General features: G+C 50.9%; 3 non-coding genes across 3 annotated transcripts; 1 reads left to right on the top strand and 2 right to left on the bottom strand.

The window, feature by feature from the left end:
• Positions 1-5,272: 5,272 nt before the first annotated feature.
• On the top strand, positions 5,273-5,344 carry TRNAE-UUC (transfer RNA glutamic acid (anticodon UUC)). The gene has a single exon. It is a non-coding gene; the product is annotated as a tRNA-Glu (tRNA).
• Positions 5,345-5,663: 319 nt separating this feature from the next.
• On the bottom strand, positions 5,664-5,736 carry TRNAM-CAU (transfer RNA methionine (anticodon CAU)). Its single transcript has one exon. It is a non-coding gene; the product is annotated as a tRNA-Met (tRNA).
• Positions 5,737-8,655: 2,919 nt separating this feature from the next.
• On the bottom strand, positions 8,656-8,728 carry TRNAK-UUU (transfer RNA lysine (anticodon UUU)). Its single transcript has one exon. It is a non-coding gene; the product is annotated as a tRNA-Lys (tRNA).
• Between the last annotated feature and the right edge of the window lie 560 nt (positions 8,729-9,288).

Raw genomic sequence — 9,288 nt, forward strand, 5'->3', positions numbered from 1 at the left:
TTTGGGGGGCTACCCCAAAGCACCCTCCCAATGTTGAGGGCATGTGGCCTGGTACGGTTCAGGAGGGAGGGGGGGCCGCACTCTCGTCCCCCCCTCTTTTCCTGCGGCCTGCCAGGTTGCGTGCTCGGATAAGGGTCTGGTATGGATTTTTGGGGGGACCCCACGCCGTTTTTTTTTTTTTTTTTTGGCGCGGGGTTCCCCTTAAAATCCATACCAGACCTGAAGGGTCTGGTATGGAATTTAGGGGGGACCCCACGTCATTTTTTTTTTTTAATTTTGGCCGGGGTTCCCCTTAATATCCATACCAGACCTGAAGGGCCTGGTATGGAATTTAGGAGGACTCCCACGTCATTTTTTTTTTAAAATTTTGGTTCGGGGTTCCGCGGGTAGTTTTAAATGAGTTTTTTCCTTCAAAATGTCATTTTGCTGTCAGACTGTTCTAAACACAGGAAACATGCACCCCTTTACAGGCATACTATAGACACCCCCCAGGTACGAAATTTAAAGGGATATTACACTTTTATTGTTTGACTTTAAGCATTATTAAAATCACTGCTCCTGAAAAAACGGCCGTTTTTAAAACTTTTTTTTGCATTGATCCATGTCCCCTGGGGCAGGACCCAGGTCCCCAAACACTTTTTATGACAATAACTTGCATATAAGCCTTTAAAATTAGCACTTTTGATTATTCATGTTCGTGTCCCATAGACTTTAACGGTGTTCGCATGTTCGAACGAACTTTTTTCCTGTTCGCATGTTCTGGTGCGAACCGAACAGGGGGGTGTTCGGCTCATCCCTACTAGGGATACGGACTAAGCAAGTGTCCCCATGGAACTTGTTCCCCCTACAACCAACCCCTCCTTTCCTTCCTGATGGTTTTCTCTGGTCCTGGGATGTCTCTTTCCACACCACCTCACATCCTGGTCACTGATAAGAAGGCACAAAATACAGCTATTGCCAGAAGATAATCACTGCTTTGATCCTGGGCAGTTTAAAGGATATATAAAGGTTCATTAAAAAAAAAAAAAAAAAAGTCATACTTACCTCCTTTGTGCAGTTGATTTTGCGGCCCGATCCTCTTCTTCTGGGGTCCCTCAGCGGCGCTCCTGGCTCCTCCTCTTCTTGAGTGTCCCGTTGGAGAGCCGCTCTCCCTCGGGGCACTCGCGCGGTTACGCTCCCGTGTCCTGCTGCTGCGTCCATTGACCCAGACAGCAGGACTCGGCCCTGCCCCCCGGCTCCTGCGTCATTGGATTTGATTGACAGCAGCGGGAGCAAATAGCTACGCTACTATCAATCTATCCAGTCAGGACCCGAGACACCAGCTGGAGCTGGTGTGTTTGTCCCCATCACTGGAAAGACTGGGTTCAGGTAAGTAAAAGGGGGGCTCTGGGGGGCTGCATCACAGGAGGTTTTTCACCTTAATGCATAGAATGCATTAAGGTGAAAACCCCTGAGGGTTTACTACCCCTTTAAAATGCACATAAACCTTTAGGGCCCTTTCACACCAAACACAGCTGGATGCATTTTTAACCACTTGCCGCCTGCCATATAGCAGAATGACAGCGGCAAAGTGGTTTCAATATCCTGACTGGGCGTCATATGCATAGCTGCCAACTGTCCCGAATTTCCCGGGACATTCCCGGGACTTGGACTTCATTCCCGGATTTGTGGTGTCCCGGGAAATGTCCCGAAAAATTCGGTTCCGGTTTTTGAAACCGCCGCCGCCGCCGCCGCCGCCGCTAGAGGTCGGCGGCCGGCGGAGACATTGTCTCCGCCGGCCGCCATTTTGTTGAAGTTCAGGAAGACAGCTGGGGGGAGGCTAGACGAAGCTTCTGCGTCGCCGCCCACCCCCTGCCCCGCTCCGCCTCGGCCCGCCTCGGCCCGCCCCGCTCCGCCTCGGCCCGCCTACCCCCCGCCCCGCTGCCAGTCTGATATGGAAAGGGGCGGGGGTTCTAGGTGGGGGGTGAGCGCGCGCACCGCTGTGGGACACGATGTGAGTGGGGGGGGCACTGGGGAAACCTGATGTGAGTGGGGGGGGCACTGGGGAAACCTGATGTGAGTGGGGGGGGGCACTGGGGAAACCTGATGTGAGTGGGGGGGCACTGGGGACACCTGATGTGAGGGGGGGGCACTGGGGACACCTGATGTGAGGGGGGGGCACTGGGGACACCTGATGTGAGGGGGGGGCACTGGGGACACCTGATGTGAGTGGGGGGGGCACTGGGGACACCTGATGTGAGTGTGGGGGGGCACTGGGGACACCTGATGTGAGTGTGGGGGGGCACTGGGGACACCTGATGTGAGTGGGGGGGGCACTGGGGACACCTGATGTGAGGGGGGGGGCACTGGGGACACCTGATGTGAGGGGGGGGGGCACTGGGGACACCTGATGTGAGTGTGTGGGGGCACTGGGGACACCTGATGTGAGTGGGGGGGGGCACTGGGGACACCTGATGTGAGGGGGGGGCACTGGGGACACCTGATGTGAGGGGGGGGGCACTGGGGACACCTGATGTGAGGGGGGGCACTGGGGACACCTGATGTGAGTGGGGGGGGCACTGGGGACACCTGATGTGAGTGGGGGGGGCACTGGGGACACCTGATGTGAGTGGGGGGGCACTGGGGACACCTGATGTGAGTGGGGGGGGCACTGGGGACACCTGATGTGAGTGGGGGGGCACTGGGGACACCTGATGTGAGGGAGGGGGCACTGGGGACACCTGATGTGAGGGGGGGCACTGGGGACACCTGATGTGAGGGGGGGCTCTGCCGGGGACTCCTGGTGTGAGGGGTGCTCCCTTGGGGACTCCTGATGTGAGGGGGGCTCCACCGGGGACACCTGATGTGAGGGGGAGCTCCGCCGGGGACTCCTGGTGTGAGGGGGGCTCCCTTGGGGACTCCTGATGTGAGGGGGGCTCCGCCGGGGACACCTGATGTGAGGGGGAGCTCCGCCGGGGAGTCCTGGTGTGAGGGGGGCTCCCTTGGGGACTCCTGATGTGAGGGGGAGCTCCGCCGGGGACTCCTGGTGTGAGGGGGGGCTCCGCCGGGGACACCTGATGTGAGGGGGGGCTCTGCCGGGGACTCCTGATGTGAGGGGGGGCTCCGCCGGGGACTCCTGATGTGAGGGGGGCTCCGCTGGGGGCACCTGATGCAAGGACGGACTCTGCTCGGACATCTGAAGCAAGGACGGACGGCTGGTGGCAGGCGACGTGGCTGGTGACACGCTCAGGGATCCCACTGATTCTGCATTATGGTGAGTTGAATGATTTCATTTTATATTACAATATAATAATAGAAATAATGCACTTCAATCATCCTGACACTATAACAACCATGGTGCCGGGATGATTGAAGCATTAACACCAGGTGTTTGGAGTATCTTTATCTGCTGATTGTTAAACTTTCTAGAATACACATATTTCTATTGTGTAGGATCTGGGGCTGCTGTCCCGTCATTTCCCTCTCTCTCCCCCTCTCTCCCCCTCTCTCCCCCTCTCTCCCCCTCTCTCCCCTCTCTCCCCCTCTCTCCCCCTCTCCATCCCTCATTCATTTCAGACTCTAACCACACCCTCTAGAGCCACGCCCATTTAAGCCACGCCCACAATTTCGCGTAAACCACGCCCATTGTCCGGCGCGGCGCGCTTCGCGCGCCGCACTTGTCTATTTTTGCCAGGCCACGCCTGCTGACGAATGCCCCGCCCCCTAATTATTGGACAGCTCCGCCTACAGCCACAAAAGTGTCCCACATTTTTTTTTTACAATGTTGGCAACTATGCATATGACGTCCGCAGGATATTGGGGCGCGCATCGTGGCGATCGTTGTTGCGGGGTGTCAGTCTGACGCCCCGCAACACCGATCCAGGTAAAGAGTCTCTGACGGAGACTCTTTACCACGTGATCAGCCGTGTCCAATCACGGCTGATCACCATGTAAATAGGAAGAGCCGGTGATCGGCTTTTCCTCACTCGCGTCTGACAGGTGTGAGTAGAGGAGAGCCTATCAGCTGCTCTCCTGACAGGGGGGGTCTGTGCTGATTGTTTATCAGCACAGCCCCACCTCGGATCCTACCCAGGACCACCAGGGAAGCCGCCCAGGACCACCAGGGAAGCCATCCCCCAGGGAAATACTAATCTGTGATCAGGCACCTGCCAATCAATGCCCAGGCAGCTGCCAATCAGTGCTCATTCACAATGCCTACCACTGCCAGTGCCACCAGGGATGCGTATCACTGCTGCGTATCAGTGCCCAGCAGTGCCGCCTATCAGTGCCCATCAGAACCCATCTTTGCAGCCTTTCAGTGCCCATCAGTGTCGCCTATCAGTGCCCATCAGTGCCCACCAGTGCCACCCATGAGTGCCCATCAGTGCCGCCTATCAATGCCCATCAGTGCCCATCAGTGCTGCATATCAGTGCCACCCATCAGTGCCGCCTACCAGTGCCCATCAGTGCCGCATATCAGTATATCAGTGCCCATCAGTGCCCTCTCATTGTTTGGGTACAGTGTTGTATGACCGCGCAATTGTCATTCAAAGTGCGACAGCACTGAAAGCTGAAAATTGGTCTGGGCAGGAAGGTGTATAAGTGCCCTGAATTGAAGTGGTTAACTGAACTCCAACTGTATAGACATGCCACAATTAAGGTAATCCTATGAGCATAATTCACATCAGTGCAGTGCGGTTAAAAATAAAGTAGAGCATGCTGCATTTTTCCGCACCGCAAATGCAGGGAACGCACTACAAACACGCTTCAAACGAATCCCACCCATTCTGCACCTGGCTCTTTAAACCAAGAAAGCCAAGGCCAAAAATGTATAGCAAAATGCACTGCATTCAAGCACGTGTCAAGTGCATGTCGCTTCCAATGCATGCAAACATACAGTCAAACATGCGCAGTTATGTGCAGTTTCTGGTGGGAATAGGACCTAACCAGATTATTAGAAGAGGAGCATTCACAGGCAGAAAAATAAAGACACCAATGGCGCATACTTAGAGGATCTTTTCAGCAGAAAAAAACGTGGAAATGTGCATAAACGCATCTAACTGCACATAAACGTGTGCATAAATGTATTCCGTTGGCCAGAATAAATTAACATGTTGGCAAGTAGAGTGCATTTATGCTCACAGACCAAATACACATAAAGATTGTAACATTAGAAGTGTCTTTTCTGCAAAATTCTGGTAAAAAAAAAATGCTTATTTTCATAAACCCCTGCACCTATAGAAGTTATAAACTAGCCACAGGCTGAATATGGAGCTTGCATGCTTTCAAGATCTCCCATATGGTCTAGCGGTTAGGATTCCTGGTTTTCACCCAGGCGGCCCGGGTTCGACTCCCGGTATGGGAAAGACTAGCTTTTTTTTTTTCCTCTTATATTACTTTAATTATACATTCATTATGTGAATAAATACGTTTCATTATTAAAATAAATATGATGTTGCTCTCAGTAAATAATTTATTTTATTTGAGAAATCATCTATAAGTCAAGGTGTTAACGATCTGATAATTTATTTAAAATGAAGTTTCTAAGAAAAAGCAAAAAAAGAAAAATACGTCTAGAATGCACTGTCCTTTTAAATTACATTTAGCAGTAAGGAATATATGATGTACAGGTCATTTCTTTAAAATAAGTAACATTGAATAGGCGGGAAAGAAAAAAATTCGTGTGCCCCGTGTGAGGATCGAACTCACGACCTTCAGATTATGAGACTGACACGCTACCTACTGCGCTAACGAGGCAGCTCTGTTTCCTGAATCTCTGTACACATCCACAGCTATATAGACAGTCTTCTGTCCTCATCCTGATGCATGCAGTATACATCCTCTCTGAAATACACTATTTGTGTGCTGTGATCCATTACCATTCCTCATCTGCTCCCTACATATTAATGCTCCCAAACCTTCTTCTACTCCAGTAAATCGTATACCTTATAATTTCTATCCTTTAGCCTTCAGCCTGCTTTTCTGTGACATTTAACTCTTTCACCACCAGCAGAATATCCTTGTTTGCTAACCATGTCATCATGAAATCTTGCCCTGGTCTAACAAACTATGTGCCAGCTCTAATAATGTATAAAGTAATGGGAGACATGCTGGTACATGTAGTCCTCCCAGTACAGGGAGGGAGGGAATACTGGGATCCTGCTTGGCCAAATACCCCACCTCATCCTAAAAAACTTGGCACCAGAAAATACAGACACAGTGCCCCGAGACACTGCCAGAGAATAGGCTGGGAGCTGGACCACCCGATGCCCCGCACACCCTGACCATCATATCAACCCGATGCACCACACACCCTGACCTTGACCATCATGTCCACCCGGCACCCCGTACACCCTGACCATCATGTCCACCAGATGCACCACACACCCTGACCATCATGTCCACCAGATGCACCACACACCCTGACCATCATGTCCACCAGATGCACCACACACCCTGACCATCATGTCCACCAGATGCACCACACACCCTGACCATCATGTCCAGCCAGTGCCCTGCACACCCTGACCAACATAGTAGAATAGTCTCCTTTGTAGTGGAACTGTAAGGAAAAGATAGGTATTAAGGTATAAGTAAATAAGTAAAAGCTGGGCTTTTATAAAACAAAGAGTAGCAATGGGCTTTTATATACTAAAGCATTGATAGGGTTTTTTTTATGAAAAAAATAAATAAGTAAATATATAGAAAAAGTTGACCCAGGCATTTAGAAAATAAATAAATAAAATAGAGCTGGACTTTTTAATAAAGTAAATAGATAACTTACATTCATACATAAATAAATTTAGACTTTTTAACCACTTGCCGACCAGCTCATGTACATTTACTGTGGCAAGTCAGCTTTCCTGCACAAACCCAGTGCCCGCACACCCTGACCGTCTTGTCCACCCAGTGCCCCACACACCCTGACCCTGACCATCGTATCCACCCAGCACCCCGGACACCCTGACCCTGACCATCGTGTAGATCACCATCATTACTAGTAAAAAAATAAAAAAATAAAATAAAAGTCCCTGACCATCATATCCACCCGATGCACCACACACCTTGACCCTGACCATCGTGTCCACCCGGCACCTCGTACACCCTGACCATCATGTCCACCCGGTGCCTCGCACACTCTGACCATCATATCCACCCAGTGCCCTGCACACCCTGACCATCATATCCACCCAGTGCCCCGCACACCCTGACCATCATATCCACCCAGTGCCCTGAACACTCTGACCATCATGTCCACCCAGTGCCCTGCACACCCTGACCATCATGTCCAGCCAGTGCCCTGAACACTCTGACCATCATATCCACCCAGTGCCCTGAACACTCTGACCATCATGTCCACCCAGTGCCCTGCACACCCTGACCATCATGTCCACCCGGTGCCTCGCACACTCTGACCATCATATCCACCCAGTGCCCTGCACACCCTGACCATCATATCCACCCAATGCACCGCACACCCTGACCATCATGTCCACCCAGTGCCCCGCACATCCTGACCATCATATCCACCCAGTGCCCTGAACACTCTGACCATCATGTCCACCCAGTGCCCTGCACACCCTAACCATCATGGTCCACCCAGTGCCCTGTACACCCTGACCATTGCATCCACCCAGTGCCTCCCTGACCCTGAGCATTGTGCCCACCCAGTGCACTGTACACCCTGACCCTGCCCATCGTGTCTATTCATTGCCCCGCACTTCCTGACTATCATGTCCATCCAGTTCCCCGTACACCCTGACCATTGTGTCCGCCCAGTGCCACACACAACCTGACCCTGATCATTGTGTCTAGTCTACCCGGTGCGCTGCACACCCTGCCCCTGACCATCGTGTCCACCTGGTGCCCTACACAATCTGACCCTGACCATCATGTCCACCTGGTGCTCAGTACACTCTGACCATCATATCCACCAGGTGCCACACACAACCTGACCCTGATCATTGTGTCTAGTCTACCCGGTGCACTGCACACCCTGCCCCTGACCAATGTGTTCACCTGGTGCCCTGCACAACCCAACCCTGATCATCATGTCCACCCAGTGTCCTGCACATCCTGACCATTGTGCCCACCTGATGTGCCCCACACTCCTTGACCCTGACCATTGTGTCCACCCAGTGAAATTTGAGCTTTAGGCACATTTTTACTGCCCCCCCCCTCCCCCAACTGCTCCCTCTTAGGGGTAGCGGACGGGGTGTACATAAAATATATCCCTACAGTCCACAGAACACAACCCATTCACTCAGCAGTTGTAGCGTGGCAGGGCAGATTTTTAGAATTTAAAACATAAAGTCCCCTCACTGCAAACCCTCTAAAGTGCAATCCAAAACAGATTGTTTTTCAAAGGGCAGCACATGGCAAGCCCTTAGTGCTTTCAAGTGAAACCTTTGTTTATGGGACCTGTCAATTATCACTTATTAAGTTCCATGTACAGTGTTTGATCACTTTAGTATATTTAATAAAACAGATCCCAGATCCAGCATTGCATATAATCACATAATAATAGCAAAACTGGTGTCCTGTTTCCCAGCAAACTAGTGAGTTAGGTTGTATGTTGAAGTCACAGAAGCAGTGCAGGGCATAGAGAAGAATTGCTCACTTATATTCCCATAGTGTACCGTAAAACATAGTTAGATTCTAGAAAATAAAAATACACGCCCGAACAGGGACTTGAACCCTGGACCCTCAGATTAAAAGTCTGATGCTCTACCGACTGAGCTATCCGGGCGCTCTGAGAGAAGAGGAAAATAAAGCGATGAAATGGGAGAATAACACTGCCAGTGAAAACTTTTTTTACTGTAAGATGACATTAGTAGGGATGAGCTTCGAGTTCGAGTCGAACTCATGTTCGACTCGAACATTGGCTGTTCGCAAGTTCACCAAACAGCGAACAATTTGGGGTGTTCGCGGCAAATTCGAATGCCGCGGAACACCCTTTAAAAGTCTATGGGAGAAATCAAAAGTGCTAATTTTAAAGGCTAATATGCAAGTTATTGTCATAAAAAGTGTTTGGGGACCTGGGTCCTGCCCCAGGGGACATGGATCAATGCAAAAAAAAGTTTTAAAAACGGCCGTTTTTTCAGGAGCAGTGATTTTAATAATGCTTAAAGTCAATCAATAAAAGTGTAATATCCCTTTAAATTTCGTACCTGGCGGGTGTCTATAGTGTGCCTGTAAAGGGGCGCATGTTTCCTGTGTTTAGAACAGTCTGACAGCAAAATGACATTTTGAAGGAAAAAACTCATTTAAAACTACTCGCGGCTATTGCATTGCCGACAATACACATAG

The sequence above is a fragment of the Aquarana catesbeiana genome, linkage group LG03, assembly GCF_042186555.1.
Source record: "Aquarana catesbeiana isolate 2022-GZ linkage group LG03, ASM4218655v1, whole genome shotgun sequence".
In the NCBI taxonomy this organism is placed as follows: domain Eukaryota; kingdom Metazoa; phylum Chordata; class Amphibia; order Anura; family Ranidae; genus Aquarana; species Aquarana catesbeiana.